This window comes from Labrus bergylta, chromosome 9 (assembly GCF_963930695.1).
Source record: "Labrus bergylta chromosome 9, fLabBer1.1, whole genome shotgun sequence".
NCBI classification, from domain to species: Eukaryota; Metazoa; Chordata; class Actinopteri; order Labriformes; family Labridae; genus Labrus; species Labrus bergylta.
In genome coordinates, this window is record NC_089203.1 from 1,827,766 (window position 1) to 1,848,890 (window position 21,125).

The following is a 21,125-nucleotide window of genomic DNA, read 5'->3' on the forward strand; positions in this document are numbered from 1 at the left end:
CGTAGTTATTTAGGTGTCACCCGTCACTGGATAGACCAAACATCACTGGAGAGGCAATCTGCTGCATTAGCTTGTAAACGTGTTGGAGGCTCGCACACGTTCAACGTTCTTGCTTCTGCATTAGAGGAAATACATTCTGAGTACAACATTAGGAAAAAAGTGACTAGGACGACAACGGATAGTGGCTCAAACTTTCTGAAGGCCTTTCGGGTGTATGGGGAGGAGAGAGAAGATGTTACTGAAGTACAGGAGGAGACAGACTCCATCATTGATGATGCATCAGAAGATGAAAGTGAAGAGCGGGAATATCAAGATGTGTCTGCTATTTTAGGTGATGACACCGGTCTGGAGTACCAACTCCCAGTGCATCAAAAGTGTGCATGCCATCTCTTCAATCTTATATCAACAGTTGATACCACAGCTGCAGAAGCTGCCAGCGAAACGTACAAGAGGCTGTCGCGGTCTGCTTTTGCAAAATGTCATGCTCTGTGGAATAAGACCAGCAGGTCAACCATGGCTTTTGAAACAGTGCAACGTGAGTGCAAATTGCAGTTCCTCCAATGTTTATGTGCAGACACGCTGGAGCTCCCTGTTCTTCGCTGTAGAAAGTTTTGTCCGCATCCAGAAGGAACAAGGAGAAACAGCAATTTGAAATGTATGCACAGCATTGAAGATAAAGATGTAAGTTGGCAAATCCCACATTGTTTGTTAGAAAGTTTTATAAAAGGTCTTGTTAGCTATTTTACTTATGATTATTATTTTTTTTTAAATTATGTATTTAACATGGACAGTACACAATACATACATTGCAATAATTCAAATGGCTGTCAGCTAATTTTGATCTGTACATCTGCTATAGGCTCAATTTTTGGCTGAATATGCTGCTGTTATGAAGCCTGTCACCCTGGCCCTTAACATCCTCCAGGGCGAATCACATGTTCATATGGGCTTCCTGCTGCCAACACTTCACCAGTTGCAGGACAAGCTGAACAAGCAGGAGTCAGCTTGCAAAGTGTGTGGACCACTCATAGACGCCCTGAAGCATGGGATCCAAAAACGTTTTGGAGAGACAATGAAAGACCCTGAGCTGATTGCAGCAGTTATACTGCTACCAAAGTTCAGAGCATCCTGGACCACAGATGACAACATCATAAAATCTGGTAATATACCTATGTATCAATTCAAATGTAAATCACTGATTTACATTTGAATTGATTCATAGGTATATTTAAAATCAGTTAGCCTTATTATATTAATCAATATAATGGTTATTGTTTTTGAGTTCCATATTTTTTCAGGGACAAACTACAGATTGACAAGAGTTATAATCTCTGAGAGCTCTTAATATTAAACACCAGCTGCTTGGCAGCAATAGAAAAGTAAAAAGAATGCAAATAACTAATTATTTTGAACATAATGTACTGTATCTTGCCACAGGCCTTGACTACATTAAAAACCACTTGGAAAGCGGCCTGGATGTAAATTCAGATGTCTGTTCCAACAGCAGCGATGAAGATGACTTCTTTGCATCAGTGAAGGCAGGAACAACACAAACAGGAGAGCTTGAGAGGTACCTTGCATGTCCATCCAGTGGAGGTATGGATCTGTTGCATTCGTTCCCTCAAATCAAGAAATTATCATTAAAAATCAACACAAGTCTTCCAGCGTCTTCAGCCTGTGAGAGACTCTTTAGCCATGCAGGGCTCCTGTTTACGAGTAAAAGATCACAAATTCACTGTATAAATCTTGAGAGCCAACTGCTGTTGAAGTTTAACAGTCACTTCAAAGAGTGATTCTTTGGGAAGGAACATGCAAAAACACATACTGTCACACACACTCACACTCACAAGCACACTCTTAAAACTGTAAACTGTAAGAGACACTCACAATCACAACTTCTCACACACTAACAATCAAACAAACTCACACACACTCACAATCACAGACACAAACTCACACACTCACAATCACACATACACAAATTCACACACACACACACACACACACACACACACACACACACACACACACACACACACACACACACACACACACACACACACACACACACACACACACACACACACACTCTCACAATCACAAACTCTCAATCACACAAACTCACTAACAATCGCACACTCACAATCACATTGACACAAACTCACACACATACACTCACAATCACAGAGACACTGTTTTTCTTTGACACATTTCCTCTTCTCCCTGTCTTTACTTTGCATGCCCCGAGTCCGGGTGTGTGAGAGTCTGAGTGGTCTCTTTTTTCAGCTTCTCTGTAGTTTCATACATTTTCACTTAATAATCTAGTTAAAGTTGTGTTTCTTTTTTGGCAAGTGAGTTTGCCAGCAGGCTTTGATTTGTATTAAAGTTTGATTTTTGGTGTTTTATATTTTTTGGGCTGAACACAACCCAGATAATTTCGTCAGGGCCTGTCACATATTGTAACCTAGGAATTGGTTTAAAAATGTTTAAAATGGGGGGGGAGGGATCCTGATAAACTATGCTGGCTGTGCTTCATGATACTATAACTTTACTGTGCTCGAGATTCATATTAATGAACGATCAGATCCTCGGTAAAATTCAGCAAATAGCTGCGCATCACCGACAATAACTTTACTTTACGGTCTGTTAAAGTAAAATAGAATATGTCCTGATGGTCTGCATTTTTAATAACATTAACAGTTGGTCAGTCTGCTCAGTGTGCACAGACTGTAAGAATAACAGGCTTTCTTACTACTACTTTACTACTTTACTACTACTTACTACTTTCTTTGCAGTGCTGATTCTGAAGAGCATGTCTTCACATAGGACTCAGAGGTAAAAGTATCTTTTATATGATTATATAAGAGACGTTAGGCATTAAATTCTTTCTTAAAATGTAAGGAAGACTAGCAGAAACTTTTAACAGCCTCTGTGGTTCTGCAAGAAGTCTAGTTCATGTTTAAATTGTTCTTCTTTCTGTCTTCAAGGAAATCAATGCCCAAAGGAAATAGCAGTCCAGACTCTGATTCCAGCTCCAGTGAGGTTCTGCACACAAATTGGCTGTCTGATTCGTTTAATGGGTAATTGCCACACAACACCAAATCAGTACATTAAATTTAGCTTTTTAGCTAAATACTGAAGCTACTTCTGCATATTTGTCATGAAGCATCCAACTGACTGTATTTTCTGTTCACACTGCTGAAATCATGTCTCACTGTTTAAGTTTCACAGTTGTACTGTGAGTTGTTAGAAATAATAAATCAACAGGAGACACTGTGGTGCAGTGTGTGGTAAAATCAATAAATTCATGTACGAATGAACACAATACTTTTCTGCAGGATTGTTCTCTCATTCCTTATCTGCAGTTGCAGTATCCTGTTTAACCACATTAACTTCATCATCACACCTCATTATATTGGACCGCCTGCACTCGCGTTTTGTGAATAAGAATGGTCAAAAGACGTTTCACATGCCCCCTTTCTGTGACGCGCTGAGAGCCTGAAGCAGAACGCCTGAGTTAACAGACAAACTAACTAACTATCAGATATCTGTATCTGGAGCTTCTGGCTTTGTTGAACCAGCTTTCTTAAATAAAGCCTGGATATGTTGAACTTGCTTCAGATACAACAACTGACCCAAATGCTGATCAATAACTTAAACAACAGCCAAATACCACCACCTAGTGTCTAAAGTGAGTTTTGTCTAAACTAAATGTCTTCATGTGTTTGCACTTCAGAAATAACAGTTTCCATGGCTAACAAAAAACAGTATAAACCAGTTCATCTGTCTGTCCCTGTCCATAGGCTCACTGACTTGAAGAGAGAGGACACTTGGCTTCCATGTACGAGACACACAAGTCCCAGACTGAATCACTCTATCAGGTAAAGAGCTGTCTCACTTTAAAGTGATATAAGAAGGTGGAGTATTACAGAATCATACTAAGTAATCCACAGTCCGTCTAACACTGAGTTAATATAAACTCTATGTATATTAAAATATACAAGCTTCTGATTTCTGCCTTTCAGATTGATTTTGCTGTTTCAGTTTTCACCTGTTAGCTCATATACCACTCACATCAGCACCTGACCGACACGCCCCCCTCTCTGGTGCCAGGCTCTAACTGCCAATCAGATCATCACCTGCTCAGGTCTGCAGCACGTTATGCCACACAGACTGCAGGAAAACAACTTCAGATGCTACTAGCTTAGCTACACGGCAGCTGGAGACAGAACAGTTAGCAAACAAGTTATACTTTAACTTTTTGTTCTTTTGTTTGTTCCTTTTTATTTACATTAATGTGCTGTGCAAGGCATCATTTTACCATTCAGTGCTGTATTTAGGACCCTAAATATGTACGATAGTTTGAAGTAAAATATGATCATTTTAAGCTGCAGTACGATATTACTGTATTTTCCATCTGGAAACACTGATCTGGAACGTGATTCACAAAGGTTACATAACCTCCAGGTTCATCAGACGTTTCTGTGGCAGATGAAACCAAAATGAACAGCTTTGCTCTCTGATCGTTTAAATGAGAATATCTGAAAAGACAGAAAATAATCAGAGTTTGAATAACATCTTACTTTTTAAGTTCCTGTTTCTACTTTCAGATTTATTTTCTATCAATATATTAATTTTCTTGATGCAGCGAAACACAATCAGAGAACTTTATGAATCCAAACAGCCTGATGTGTTTTACATTAATGAGGCTTCTGGCTTGACAGATTGAAGGGAGACATCTTAAAGACACAGCTGTCATCTCTGTGTCTGAGTGTAAAGGGTTAAAGTTAAAGGAGAGGTTAGGGCGAGCAGTTAGACATCTCCCTGATCTGATATAAGAGCACAGTATGAATGCGATCGATCATAATAATATGTGTGGAGGTATGGCAGCCATTAGTCGTCTTTAACACTAGAACCGCCAAGACCGTCTGATGGACGGTTTGGGTTTTTATAATACAAATAACTCTTTTTAAATAAAAACTACGAGCCTCTCATCCTATATGACTTTTCTTAAATATGTGTCCTGTATGTTTTCTGAAGTCTATGTGTAACTAAAATAAAACACACAAGATCTCTGAGCATTTATACCTCTGACCGCCGCCACCTTCATATTGACAGCAGTTGAAAATGATACATTTCCCTGGATTGTTTTCATGTGTTGTTTTATTTTTTATTAGTTATTGTTTCTATTTATAGACTTCATATATATGCGCAGGGATTTAACAAAGAGCAACAGATACATATACAGACAGATAGATAGAGACCATAGACAGATAGATACATGCTCATTCTTGAGCCGGCAAAGGAACAGAGAGAGGAACACCTGCGTGTCAAGGCCAGTCTGACGTCAGTGCCCACTGAGCCGCAGCATCCACAAGAGCTGAGAAGGAGTCAGTGTCAGACAAACACGCACTGCAAGGAAAATATGACCATTGTCTCCTGCAAGGGGTGCAGGCGCCCTGTGAGTGGGAAGTGCACCGTAAAGGTTGAGCACTTTTGCCGCAGGTTTGTGCATTACGTGCCGCGGCGCTGTCCAAGGTGCCAATTGTTCAATTGTTCATCTGTTTGTTTGTTCGCCGCTGCATCTGTTATGGAGTTCTGCAGTTATTTTTGTAGGCTATATAGTTTGTCATGCCCATAGATAGCCGTGTTTTTTTTGTTGTTGTTGTTGTTGGCATTGTTGGCGTGCGTGTGTGTTGGTCAATGATTTCCTCTATGTCGGGGAAACAAACCCAGTTGCAGAGAGAAGGAGGAGCATCGGTGTTTATCTCTTTTTTTGCAGTGTTTTTATTAAAATGCATAGCCTAATATATCCAACAATATAATAGACTAAAAGTTCTGTATGTTTCATTTTTGTAGAATGTGTTTTAGCAACGGGAGACGTGGAGCAGCAGTAAAAAACGGCGCACTAAAAAAGCCGACAGATATTGTAAATTGTCATGCGACATTTAAAAGGTTACCAATCCTGCCTTATGCTGATAGCCTATTTGGTTTGTAGATAAAAGTAAGTTTTATTTAACGTCATCAAAAAAATGCATTATTTGTGTGCTTCTGAGCACAAACATTTGCATATGCGACGCTTGGAGGGGGGTCTAGAATGTTGGTGGGCCTAGTGTTAAGTGGCTCATAAAGTATATCCCAGTCCAGTTCCTCGTTGCTCTCCTGTGTCCATCTCCTAACAGTCCTTGTGGTCACAGGCTGTCTTTTCATTATGAAACATAACTTTTTTAATGGGTCGGGCCGGGCTGGGCTCGGACAGAATGTTCCAGCTCGGGTAGACCCGGGCTGGATTTTTTTGGGCCCAATCTAAACTCTAGGTAGAACGAGGTCTGTGGGTGTTGACAGAAGAGGGAGCACGGAGCCCGATGGTGCACACCCTGCCCTACTGGCTCCATTTCTGGAGATCAAGCCCAGCCATTAGCTGCTGTGCACACGTCACAGGAGAACTACAAGATCACAAGAAAAAAAATACTTCACATGCAAACAACATGTTGCTTTGTCTCTCTGAGGCAAACACCCATGATGTTTTGTTCACTCTGTTGTGTTTGTGTTTGTGTTTGTTGACCGATCACTGGTTGTTACCCGATGATCGTGCAGGGTTCATGTTTTTTATCTGTTACATTTTTCATTCTTATGTTACTGGTCTAACTTTCTAAACTGACGCCTGCTCTCTCTCCTCTTAAAGGTTAACCCAGCTGCTCGGGGTTTAACGTTCAGCTCGCAGTCAGATAAGTTTCACCAGCTGCTGCACTCAGCCCCAGAGGACTAACTTCTTCCTGTTCAGGGTTTCCTGTCTCCTTCACAATCCATGTTTTATTTTTCTTAGTATCTGGTGGAGTGAAGCATGAAGACAGACTACATCAGGTTGATCCTGCGGGCTACGCAGAGACAAGAACTTTAAACTTCAGTGTTACACTTGAATTATAAAACTTTATATCTTTAAATCTTATTTACTGATAAAGAGCTCTTAAATAATTCTTCAGAATGTATGATTAATAATCAGAAGTCGAGGAGTTCGATTTTTATGACATCACTTTTGACTCTCCCTCACCTCGTGTGGCTCCAAAGTGAAGACGGTTTGAAACAAAGTGTGAAATGCAGATTTATGAAGCCTGCAGATATGCTGACGCCCGCCGGTGTCTGAGCTTCCATCCAACGCCTGAGCTGATGCCATCTGTCCCATCCCGAGACCAGCCCATGTCAAACAATGCCAACTACACAGCAGAGCTCCACAGAGAAGATCAAACTGCTGTCTGTGCCGTCTGTACTCGCTGTCTACAAGGATAGCAGGGCGGGGAAGGAGAAGAAAAAAAACATGATAGAGACCCGGCGAGATGCAGAGACAGACACGGCTACGAGTCTGAGTTTGTGCTGATGGGGTCACAGAAAAGTCCAAGGACTGAGCGTCACCAGGACTGTGCTCAACCTCTTACCCAGAGATCTTTGACAAACACACACAGACACACACACATACATCAACATAACTGCACACACACATGCACACACACATGCACACACACATGCACACACACATGCACACACACACACACAGACACACACACACACACACACACACACACACACACACACACACACACAAACACTGACACACAAATACACACATACATGAACACAACTGCACACACACACACACACAGACACACACACACACACACAAACTCAGACACACACACATACATGAACACAACTGCACACACACATGCACACACATGCACATGCACACACACACACACACACACACACACACACACACACACACACACACACACACACACACACACACACACATGCACACACCTGCTCGAAAAACTGAAGACAACAGAGAAGCACTCAAACAAAACATTGCTGCAAATCTCAGAAGAGAGAAGGAAATGCAACATTTATGACCTGGACTCACATTGTTTGCATCCTTTTTGTGTGTGTGTGTGTTTGTGTTGTGTGTGTGTGTGTGTGTGTGTGTGTGTGTGTGTGTGTGTGTGTGTGTGTGTGTGTGTGTGTGTGTGTGTGTGTGTGTGTGCGCGCGCGCGTGTGTCTGTGTGTGTGTGTGTCTGTGTGTGTGTGTGTGTGTGTGTGTGTGTCTCTGTGTTTGTGTTTGTTTGCGTGTGTGTGTGTGTGTGTGTGTCTCTGTGTTTGTGTGTGTGTGTGTGTGTGTGTGTGTGTGTGTGTGTGTGTGTGTGTGTGTGTGTGTGTGTGTGTGTGTGTGTGTGTGTGTGTCTGTGTTTGTCAGGAGTGGAGAAGATGAAAGGGAGAAAAAGCTGCAGGATAGAGGAGCAGCTCAGCACAGCACAGCTTTACCTTCTCACAAACTTAAGACTGTTAGTCAGGCAGCCAAAAAACAATTAAGACTAGCGTGTAGTGCTCGGAGAGATCTTGTAGGTGTCACAAATCCTTTTGTCCCGCTGGTTCAGCCACGTCGGAAACACTGTCAGCTAATTAGCTGCAAAGTATAAAAGAAATGGAGAGATCAGATCTCTTTAAAGAGGGCCTTTGGAAGCTCTTGCATCATGGAAACACAGAAACTCAGCTCTTCCATCATGGAAACACAGAAACTCAGTTTCTTCTAAACACTGAGGAGACAAATCTCAACTATCACACGCAGGAAGTCTTCAGCTGGTTACTTTGAAGCACCAGAGAAAGTAGATGCAGAGCAACAGTCTGTAACTCCTCCTCCTCCAAACAGTCGATCTAATATATCAATAACCTCCAGCAGGGAGAGTCTCTCTCACGTCCACAGAGCGCCCGCTCGCCTGTTTTCAGCACTATGTAACTTTGTCAGCAGGTCGAGGTCATCTGGAGAGAAGAGCGTACATCTTTACAGCGCTAGTTCACACAGCAGCCTTCAGCTACAAAGCAGACAGTTAGCCCGTCTCTGTACTGTTTGATATGACACCTGAGAGAGAGAGAGAGAGAGAGAGAGAGAGAGAGAGAGAAAGAGAGCAAGAAGCAGAGTGAACATCCCTGCAGATATTATTATTAAGGACAGACTGAGACATAACGTTAGCCTGTATCGTTAGCAGTGTCATCGTTGTCTCATGTTTAGCTGCAGGAAGTCGTCTAACTCAAGTTCTGTCTCAGGTTTGATACGAAGAAATCAGTAAATCCATCTGACGCCAAAAAAAAATATTTTTCCTCAAGTTAGCTTCTTAAGTTTGGAACACTAAAAATGTATCTCAGCTAGCATGTAATAAATGAGCCTCTCCACTGTTGACATTTAACCCCAGTCCAGAGTCGCCATGGAAACAGCTGAATCTATTCATTCTCCACATGCTAATGATTAGCTAACAACGGGCTGTAGACGCTTGCAGTCATCCATCACATCTAAACCGCTTTTTCCATTTGGTGTGATGGAGTTTGGAACCGATCACAGCTGTCATTGGTTGAGAGGCGGGGTTTACACCCTGGACTGGTCGCCAGCCAATCACAGATCAACCAGCTACACCCACATCCACAGTCACCAATGAACCTAAAGAACGGCGAGAACCCAAGATGCACGTGGAGAAAACAGCATCCTGTCCAGCAGGGATACAAACAGCGCTGCTAGCAGTCAGAAACCTTGTCAGTCGACATGGTTCTTCAGCTTCTCACATCGTCTTTGTCGGCTTCTCTTCCATCTGATTGTTAACAGATATGCACGTTGTCTAAAAGCGGGAGGAGTCAACAGCACTATGTGTGTTTAATTGCAGTGCAGATCCACCCAGACACCTTCAGTGGGCGCCAAAGCCCGCTGTACTGAATTACATATTGTTGCTTTAAAAGTCAAAATAATTTTCTTTTCATGTTGGAGGGAGGTTAGGGTTAGGAATGGATTCTGCTTAGCTGCAAAGAGGGGACAACATGGCTGAATGTTAGAGAGAGGTTTATATGAATTCATTCACCATCTAGTCTTGTTTGTGTAAACTGGCAGGTTTTCAAGTATCTGCAGATTTCAGGTGTCACAAAATTTTTAATTCAGATTTTGCCTTAAAGTTAACTTTAGGAGAAGCCGCGTTTCCGCAGACTTTGAATTTTTGCACATAGATGTGCCTAAACCATAGACTGTAAAAATAATGGATGGGACAAGGTCCCCGGTCTAGTGAAGCTTTTATTTTTAGAGCTCCCCCTGCTGACTGGCTGCAGTATAGGTCATAAACCCCGCCTCCTCAATGATAACAGATGGGATGTGGGTCAAACTGTAAAGTTAAAATACTCGTCACATAATTTTTTTCCAAACCTAAACTCTGCTGTGATCATTAGTTATTATCACCCTACATTGTGTTCAAGTGCTCATTTTTCTGTGAAGTTTGTTTTAAATAAGTTATCTGAGGTTGAAAAACTGAATTTTACGTCATATTTGACGATGATTGACAGCCGCCGATCTTGCGTAGCTCTCTTTGTGAATAACAAAAGTTACGTAGTGAAAGAAAGCCGAGACGCCATTGAATTTTTCCGTTCAGCAAAATGAGTTGTTCTGCAGTAAACTGTTCTAACCGACCTGTGGGAGATAAGGAATCTTTGCAGATTTTTCGGCAAGTAAAAAAGTGATTTATGTGTCATTGGTTAAAGTCGTTATCTAGCTAGCAAACACATAAGCAGTCTAAGGTTAGCTGAAATGTTGTAAAGCTAGGTTACTTATCCGGCATGATTTATCTTTTTATTTTATTTTTTAAAATGAGCAAACCTAATAACTGACATGCTATGTTTCTTGATATTGTTATGTCGTTATTGTGATTGAAATTGTATTTAAAACCTATACCGACTATATACTTGGGCTATACCGAGAGTAACAGGTTTTACTTTCACCGTGCAGGCTGAAATTCATAGTACTATATACGAGGGTAGATTATTTCTCTATGTATCCAGATAAAACTAAAGGTAAGATCTGATTTAATATAACTGTTACTGATTTAAGAGACTAACTGAAACGTGAACGCAAACATCAACAACCGGCGGTGGTGTAATGTAATATTAACCGAGCATCATGCTGCTTAAACTGATAAATATTCTGCATTGTCTTCCACACACACCAATTCAACAGTCACAAGTTGATCATACTGTAAATTTAATGACACTCATAGAGAAATTGTTCTAAAAATTGACAAAACCTGACAAACATTGCTGTGATTGTGACTGTGTCTGTATTTAACACCTTTGAAAGGAAGGTGTTAATGCAGGAGACCAGTGTTACACACAACATGCTGCTGTTATTGTAGTTAGGAGGAGACAATAAAAGAAGACATAAAGATCAATATTTCTCCACACATGTTAATATGTTTTAAATGTCATGCATTTATTTTTGATTTCACTTCAATAATCGTTAACGAAGAGAAACACCAGGATTAAACTACAGGCTATTGTTGCCTTTTTATAGCCAAAGAAAACTGAACATTCAAACAGCCTCTGCATTCAAAAGAATTTTAACATGGACATTTATGTCGTCCTGTTTCCCTCTTTTCACCAACATTATATTTTAAACTGGGATTTTCTTTTTCTCGAGTTGTGCGTCTCTCCCCCAGCTCGCCCCCTCCGGTGCGCTCCTCTCCATAATGCTCTCGTCTCCTCCCTCTAAAGCTGCTGCTGCTACTCTGTAGGACGCTTTGATTGGGGCACCTCACCAATAAAATACTATTTTATATTTTATAAGCAGTTTGCCACCACACTGTACTTTTACTCTCCAAAGGCATATGAGTATGTGCGTGACAACTTTAACAAAGCTTTACCACACAGTCACACCATCCACACAGCTGATCCAGGATTTACTGTAGCATCTTTTACAGCACTAAAAGGTCATGTACAGGCAAACAGAGAGAAGGTAAAAGAAACAATCTGTGCTCTCAAATAACAAAGCAGTCTCAAATCTTTTTGAGGAATTACAGCTAATTTTGTTTTACTTTGCATACAGTACATCCTCTGATAAATAAAGTGAAGTACTTTGATTGTATTTCTGTGCTGTTCCTGTAGGTGACCATGATGCAGCCAGACTGAAGCAACAGGTTGTGAAGGTGGACGCCATCATCTTGTCTTTGCAGTGCTGATTCTGAAGAGAACGCCTTCACATAGGACTCAAAGGTAAAATGATCTCTCATATGATTGGACCGTGTTATTGTAACCGCTATCAGCATCAAAGTAATTTTAGTAACAATTTATAATCCTTCTTAAAATGTAAGGAAGACTAGCACAAGATTTTAACAGCCTCTATGGTTCTGCAAGAAGTTCATGTTTAAATTGTTCTTCTTTCTGTCTTCAAGGAAATCAATGCCCAAAGGAAACAGCAGTCCAGACTCTGATTCCAGCTCCGGTGAGGTTCAGCACACAAATTGGCTGTCTGATTATATGAGAATATTTAACATTAGTTTAATGTATCAGGCTGGCCCATGTGATGACAGTTTAAAATAATCTTCAATAGAAAGTGGCAGGAACACTTTTGTCTTAAAACATAAATTCATAAAGCTGATCATATTATTGAATTCATCATGTCTTATTATGTATTTTGTTTTTCCTCATAAATAGTTCTCCTGTCATAAAAACAAACTTTAGAACCTGAAGTTTAGCAGAACCTGAGGACAGATCTGATTTCAGGTCTGTGGCATAAACATCACAGTAAAATTCATTATACTTTACATTTAACTCTGTGATTGTTTTTCTCTATTACAGAAGATTCCCTCAGATTCAGATCCATCAGCAACACCTGACAACATGGAGGACTCGTCCCCTGAACGTTTCCTGTCCCCTCTCGATGGACTTCTTCTCTTCAGTTATTAACTCTTGAAAACAGCAGCACAAAATGCCAGACTGTTTGACAAGTCTTTGATTGAATAAATTGAAATGGAATCTCATACGTATCTTGCTATGCTTATTGGCTTTAAATGTTTGATATTAAATAAGTTTGAAGGCCATTTATCTCAGACGAGCCCGGCTGTAACAAGCTGAGCTCGTCTGTTAGCTTTGCTGTTGTCTTAGCTGTTGTTGGTCAACAAGAAATTAATGTCAGTTCAAGGACTTTTCAAATGTGAGCTTTAAACTTAACTGCTAAATTATTTTACTGTGACCAACACTTTGTTGTACTCCAGTTAATCAGAGACAGTCAATTCAGATTTTAAAAAAGTTTATTTAAACATTTTATAAAAATAAAAAAAACTTCAATAAACAACCCCTGGTTTCATTAACCATGTGGAAAATAAGTAAGGGAGACCATCAGGTCCAATTGCTGGGACATAGGAGAAAGTATAAAAAAGAATTTAACAAAGAAATCCAAACAAAAATCAAATAAAGTATAGAGATCCTGGATGATTGTTTGACTGTTAAAATATGATGGAAAAGCAAATCCAACACAACCCTCCAGCATCTGGCCTTTCAAACACAGGGCAACATCAAGGAAAGAAAGATAAATTAAATATTGACCTGGATCTCTGTGTTTTATCTGAGGATGACTATGGTAGCCTTCTCACTGTTCACTGTCACAAAGCACCAGACTCTGTCCTCCTTCTTCAGACGTCCATCAGCTCCTCTGGGTGATGGCAGAGAGGACTCTTCATCTGGGAGAGCTGCTGGTGTAAGGTCATTTCTACCACAGTGGATGAGCAGGGCATCTGGCACAGGTGAAAAAAGGAGGAGGTTCCTTCAAACTATGTGACCCCAGCCTGACCTCTGTAACAGGTGTACAGATGAAGGTTGAAATTAGTCATTTTTAGGTTCTGTTGATTGTAAAATGGAAAAGAAAACATCACCTTTCTATTTAACATTTAGCTGGTGTATGACTCAGTGTGATTTTTATTTTTGAAGACTGTATTGTTAACAATAGCTTGTTTTGACAGTCCTCTTATGAAACTTAAATAAAAATCACAGGATATAAAACTTTTAACAGATGATTTTAACTTACACTTCACCTCTGGAAGATGTCAGACCTGCTGCTTTTATCTCTTCTTTGCCTAAATGAAGATACAAAAAACGATTGATTTACTGTTCATTTAAATATATTAAATATATTAGAAAAGCAGACATGAATCACATTGCAGACTATCAGTTTCTAACAAAATACAACATGTCTTACCACCTGTAGCCTACGGTCTGTGGTGCTAACCTAGCTTAAATATAGCTTAAATATAGAACGATTTTGGCAAAAACAGAGGACCCAGCAGCCCACATATTTTCAATAATGATCAAAATAACTGGATTTTTTAAAACACAGTGTGTTTAAACATTAGACTTTGAATACGGTGGTTTGTTGTACTTACACATTTCTTCATCGTAGACCGGCAGAGCGCTTTCGGCGTAGCTGGGCTGCGTAAGTCATCAGGGCAGTACGCTAAGTGGGCGGGGCGTGTTACCAGGGCTCCTGCCCCCGGACTCTACTGGCTCCAAATGACGTCAAAATCGCAAGATGGAAGCGCCCCTAAGCGACGTATTTTGGCTTCAAGAACGTTGAGTGGGAACAGCTACAGTGCGCGCCCACTGGCCTAAACATGCACAGGACACATGGAAAACACAATAAAAAGCATATAAAACCAGAAAAAGCATAATATGGGCCCTTTAAATAAAAGAGAATCAAAGCAGTCAGTGCACAATAAAGAAACATAAATACTTCCTGTTTCTCTGACCATCAGGTGACTAATCTTTAAAATCATCTGTTATTCAATTGTCATTAATTTGATTCTTACAGTCTGCACGAGCAGTTTTAGTGACACATCATAGATTCAAGGACATTTGTACCCACAGGATTTCTTCTTCTTTCATCTCTTTTGTTCTTTTGAAGCTCTCATAACTCTCCTCCACCTCCCTTCTTCCTCCTCCTCCTCCTCCTCCACCTCCTCCACCTCCTCTTCCTCCTCTTCCCCCTCTTCTTCCTCCTCCTCCTCCTCCTCCTCCTCCTCCTCTTCCTCCTCCTCTTCCTCCTCCTCCTCCTCTTCCTCTTTCTCCTCCTCTCCCTCCTCCTCCTCCTCTTCTTCCTCCTCTTCCTCCTCCTCCTCCTCCTCTTCCTCTTCCTCTTCCTCTTCCTCCTCCTCCTCCTCCTCCTCTTCCTCTTCCTCTTCCTCCTCCTCTTCCTCCTCCTCCTCCTCTTCCTCCTGCAGTCACCACTCTCTTAGTGTCTTGTCAGTCATTGGTCCTCTCTCTGCTTTGTAGCCTGCAGTGGACCAGTGAGAGCAGGTCGGGGGGTTTTGGTGTGACTTGGTATCAGAGGCTGGGGCTTCATGCAGCCTCCGGGGTTTAGTGACGTGAAGCTGCATCCTGAGCGACGGACCTTCGTTCTTATGAAAGATATACTAATCTGTGTAATACTCCGACTGCAGAATTAGATGCCAAGGAGAGTGAATTCTTCCTTTTGTGTGCTCCTCTGAATCACCACAGAGCAGAGAGCTTGAGTATGTGTTCCATCTGAAATGTAGTGTTTGCATGTCCTTGGAGACTTCCAAATGGAAACTCTTGAGTCCGGTTTCATTTATGGCTCAGGTCTTTTGTGTACTTCTGAGTTTAAATGATGTTTTCTGTCCAACCAGTGCAGAAAGAGAACTTGATTTAAAGCCACATTTCACTGAAACACGTCGAATGACCACAAAACTCTGAGGAAACAAAGCAGAGACAGAGAAGGAGAGAGCCGCCCTCACAGGTTAAATAACGATGACGAGCGGTCGCAGTGTGCTTCATTTAAAAGCTGTGATTTACCTCGAGTCGTTTGTGCACCGAAACAAGTTGAAGATGAAGCAGCACGACAACGACTCACGGCCGGCTCAAAGCCAGTGAGAGATTCATTTAGATTTTCACGATTTAGAGAATCAAGAAAGATAACTAGTGGTTACTGTTAATATTTATTTCTTATTTTTCTACTTCTTTGATATCTTTGTGAAATCGCACAGTCTGTAAATCCCTCCACCAGGGGGCTCTCAAGCAAAACAATAACAAAAGATGCTGTTAAGGCTGGTGGGGAATCATGGGAGTGATTCTCTCTGCTTGTCCCAAAGCCTGCTGCTGTATTTATCCCCCACCCCTTGATGAAGGGCGCTTCATTCAGCTGCGAGTGTGGGGGTATAGGGGGTTGGTTTGAAAAAGGCCTGTTAGGTTTTTATAACCTCTTTAAACTAAACGACGAGAAACTAATATTTATCACCGAACACATGTCAGTCGACATCTGTTAGAAATTAGACTAGTACCTTTAGCATGCGAACATTTTATATTTATGCATTTTAATAGAGAACTTGGACACTTTCTATATGAATAAAACATGTTTGATAAAATCTATAGCAACACTAACAGCCTAAAAAGCCTAAATAGGAACACGACACATCGGAGGAGCAGTCAAAGCCAGAGGAGATGGTGAAAGTGTTTCAGAATAAATCTGTTATTTTTACAGTTTCTGCATGCAGATCGATACTCTTCCCGCTCGTCCTACACGTCTTACATTCTTTCTTTTCAACAACGCTGAAAGCCCGTTAGCACACCTCAACTGAAATATGTGTAAAACCACTTTTCCTTGTTCGCCCTCGCCGTAGCAGAACATAGTGCGGCTGTGATTGAGGAGGCATTTTTCACTCAAGGTTGAATCCAACAATTTCAGTGTCATGGCTGTGGCACGCAGTGCTGGACCACTTATCACCTCTGCAGTGTGCAGCAACATTTCACATCCAAACATTTCTGCTTTTCAGCAGAAGCCCGGAGCTCAGTGGGAGAACTCAGGAGTGTAAGACCTGCAGCACAGAACACGGAAACACATCCACCACTTCTCTGACTGCTGGTGTTTGAGTTAGGGTTCTAACACAGAACAGGAGGGTTAGGTTCTCCTGTTCTGACGAGCAAAACTAAAAAACCTCAACTTTTCTCCTCAACAACCGGGAAACAAAACAACATAAATAATCATATTTAAAGAAAAGAATCAATGTTCAGAGACCAGTCATAGTGCGAGGAAAATTAGGAGGAGGACTAAATGTCAATCACACCCGTCTTGTTCCTGCAAGGGTGCTGGAGTCCCATCGATGGCGGTCTCCATGCTGGAAATGCTGTCTCAGTCTAACTTTCAGTCAGCCTAACAACAGGCTGAGAGCTGGAGCTGAGGCGGGTTTTAAACCTCCTGACAAACCGTTACGCCGCGCCCACCTGTCAATCAGGTCAGCTACACGCCTTATTGTGAATAACTCTTATCCTTCATCAAATCAAAACTGATGAGTCATCAAAACATTCACCCCCGTACAGTGTGTGTCCATTGAGACATGAACTAATCACACCTATTTGTTTTTTTGAACCAGGCTGTAAACATGTTAATCTCTGCTGTAAAAACAGGCTTTTTAGAATGGGTGTGTATGTGACTTCCTGTGCTTCTGCAGCCAGCCTCTAGTGGACACTCGAGGAACTGCAGGATTTTACACTTACTCAATTTTACAGCTTGGTCTCAATGTGTTAATGCCGGACTGATTTTCATTTAAAAGTTTTTTAAACTTATAATTAAGGCAGCACTAAATAAAGTATGTGTTCGCTGTATCGTGCATTATAGGAGTGAATATTTCCACCTCAGTCTCGTTCTATTGGACACAGGTGTGACGGGTGAGGTCTCTGGGATTTTCTGTCATCCTTTCTCCTATTTTCTCCAGGCAGAAAAGCGCCTGGCTGAGAGGACAAGTGCTGCACGTCTGTCCTTTCTCCATGACCACTGACGTCTGTTGACAACAACCGCTGTATGAGCGACACTGCTCCGTTACTTTTTACTGCATGTTTTATGTATGAGATCGTTTATTTCCCGATCAGACACGGAGTGAGGAGGATGTGAGTACAAGACACGATCTGTAGAAGCCAAAACTACGGGGGAAATCATAATTTGTAAAAGAGCGTCTTTCTAAAATGTTAAAGACTTTTAACTGAAAGCACTCAGAGCAGCCGAATAATAAAAGGCAAAGTGCTCAGAAAAGGACCGCCTGCTGCTGCGAACGCTCTCTACTCATTGAAAATTACCGGAAAGAAGAAAATGGCGTTCCAAAAAAAACGCTAGGTGGTCACGGGTCTTTACCCGAAATCAGAACAAAATTCAAACAAAACTGTCAATAAAAAGAATGAATGTATGTTTTAAACAGAAAATATTTTGGTTGTAAAGTTCAGATTTAAAGGAATAGTTTTAAATTTTTAAGGAATACGACACCTGAGGAAGCTTAGCTTAGCATAAAGACTGGAAACATTTGGCCTGGCTTTGTCCAGATCTGCAGCACCAGCACGGCTAACACTAATAAAATGAATCCCTATGTTATGTGTGTTAGCCAACATGTTGGTGTGTTATGTGTGGGTGCTGCCGCTTCCTGAAGACACCGCTGGTTGCCTGCCAACCCGACCGTAAACACAAGTGCCCTGGAGATGTTGTCTTCACAGTCAGCCAAGTAGTTTAGTGCAAATACTGCTAAAAATAGCACGCCATGCTAACTAGCTTCAAGTGAATAAATGGTTAGACGAAGCAGGGAGTTTAATTCTATGAAAGGGAACACCTGACGTCTTTAGAATGATATTTAATTGCTTCAAATCATCATAAAACCCATCAAAGTGAGACATCTCTGCAGGCCTACTGCTCTTTTCAGTTTCCTGGCACATTTCCCCGTGCTGCTGTTCCTCCGTCAGCTACTCACACCGCTGCTGCTGCTGCTGCTGCTGTGGAGCTCCATCCAGCCTCAGCTCCAAACTCCCCCACAGAACAGGATGCTCCGTCGCTCTCTGAGGACTCTTCTCGTGTGCAGGCTGCTCCATCCTGATCCGACAGACTACTCTTCCATCCCGCTGACCCTGGATCTGCTTGAATAACATCCCCCGCACACACTCACACACTCTCTCTCTCACAGACTGAAAACACTCGGCTGATTTCTCCAGCGCGGCTTTCACAACCCCCTGGTGGCGCTTTGGCTCCCTGCATGCACAAATAAACAGCCATTTGAAATTCATTATCCCCTTTTAATTCAGCCAAGCCTTCAAAGCTTCTAAATGCCTTTCAACTGCTGCTAATGTTTTCTCTTTCTGCCACTCATTTGCCCTTTAAGATTGTTGCCATTGGGCTCCATTTGAATTCCTCACTCGCTGCCAGAGAGCTGTGCTGTTGTTTGGAGAGAAATGAGGTTATGAGGAGGCAGTGTGTGTACTCTTACACACACGCACACACACACACACACACACACACACACACGCACGCAAACACACACACATACACACACACACACACACACACACACACACACACACACACACACACACACACACACACACACACACACACACACACACACACACACACACACACTCTCTGAGGTCTGGTGCTCAGCTGCTTACTGTCACAGAGGAAGTTAGCGATTGTTAATGTCAGGTGGAGGCTCCATCACTGCTAATTGTCCTCCTGTGATTCTGCAAATGTGTGTTAGGATAATGAAACAAATGCATGCAGGGAGGAGGAGGAGGGTGTTATTAAAAACTTGCACAAGACTAAATTAGATTTTTATATATTCTCTTCACACAAACACACACACACACAGCTGGACAAATCCTCCCTGCATTTATTCATCGCCATCAAAACATCGCATCCAGTGAACCAGCAACCCTGAGGCCCTGTCAGCATCCAGGCCAGGCTGCAGGAGAGGATGGACAGGATGAATGAAAGAGTGTCAGATGACAGAAGGAGAGGGAGAGAGTGGGGGGGGGGGGGGGGCAAGAGAGTGGTCCAGAGAAAAGGGACAGTGTAAGAACTGAAACTGTAAGGATGGCCTTTGACTGTGTAAGTTTCTCTCTTTAAAAACAGCCGGACCTTCCCCAGAGTTATTAATAATTTCTCTGCATCCTCCTCAGGCTGCAAAATCCTCCCCTGGTTCCTCGCAGTAATATAACCACATTCGATTGGCACCACTCTTTCTACTGCTGCAGCTATCCACATGTTTAGTGTTGATAAAACTCTCGATTCCTGCTGCCATTATTCTCAAGAACAAAGACATTACATTTAAATTAAAAACGTTAAGGGATGAATGGCCATGTCTCCATTGACTGCCATTGTTGTTAGGTCAGATATTAAACTTCCCTCAGTAGTGACTGTCAGGTCTGTTTTTATCACTCTGTGTGCTTCTTATTTTCCTTTATTCAAGGACATCTGTAAATATCACCAAGACAACCTGAAACACTATGAACTGTTTATCAGCAGAAGATCTACACCTGAAATAGAAACTAGTTTCTCCTCCATCATACGGCTTAACAGTGACCGCCCACTTTTCCAATTGGAGTACAACTATCCATTCAAATTCTATAGCAATTGAAGCCTATAACCATGACAACTAGCTACCCCAAAACTTGAGACTATAAAACATTTGAATCAGCGCCAAAACAGCTTTAAAAAACTGAGACAAAGTGAAAAGTACAAGACTGTGTACATGTTTTTCCTCCGGAGTCAAGCAACTACCTATCCCACAATGCATTGTGAATGATATCTCTTCTTCTTAAATGTAACTTTAGTCGTTATCAGGTTTATACTGTTAATACATGTGTTCTAATATGTTGTAGTTTGTGTTGTTGAAAATGTAAATTACATATCCTGCTAGCTAGCTAGCCTGCTAGTGAAACTATCCGTTTGCATCCGGCGTCATAGGGTGGGAAACATTGCCATGGTGACAGCAAGCTCCACCAATCAGAGATGTCCCAGTGATGACGTGGAAAAACAGCCGATCACTGGTAGTCTTGACCAGTCTTGATTTAAAATCTGGAGTCCCCCCAGTCTGAGACCGAGACAAGAATGAGACCTTCAAATAGTGGTCTCGAGACTAAGACCTATTTCGAGGACTACAAAACAAACTTATGATGTCACAACTCAAAGGTTTCACTTTAACCTCGAGCTAGACTTCAGATTCATCGAACCAACGCGTGCAGAATCAATCATTTAGAAATAGTGAGTGTACAAGGGTCCAGTTCTGTGTAATATCTAAACAGTTTTTTTTAACACATGTTTAGAAGAAGGTCAATGAAGGTTCCAGCCAACATGGAAACGTGTACATACTGTAGGCCGGTCGAGCTACAGTAAGACACCAGGGAAAGAGAGAGAGAAAACAGGACAGATGGGAAAGGCAAAAACTCCTCAGCTCTCATCTATGTGATCTCGCTGTTTTACTCGCCTCTTCTTCACCCCCGGTCTAAATGCC

At 41.7% G+C, this 21,125-nt stretch overlaps 2 long non-coding RNA genes across 2 annotated transcripts; one reads left to right on the top strand and one right to left on the bottom strand.

The window, feature by feature from the left end:
• The first annotated feature begins 11,906 nt into the window (after positions 1-11,906).
• On the top strand, positions 11,907-12,775 carry LOC136180016 (uncharacterized). Its single transcript, XR_010666942.1, has 3 exons — positions 11,907-12,066; positions 12,246-12,295; positions 12,652-12,775. It is a non-coding gene; the product is annotated as an uncharacterized lncRNA (long non-coding RNA).
• Positions 12,776-13,134: 359 nt separating this feature from the next.
• On the bottom strand, positions 13,135-14,743 carry LOC136180015 (uncharacterized). Its single transcript, XR_010666941.1, has 3 exons — positions 14,232-14,743; positions 13,877-13,925; positions 13,135-13,644 (listed from the first exon to the last, which is right to left on the bottom strand). It is a non-coding gene; the product is annotated as an uncharacterized lncRNA (long non-coding RNA).
• Between the last annotated feature and the right edge of the window lie 6,382 nt (positions 14,744-21,125).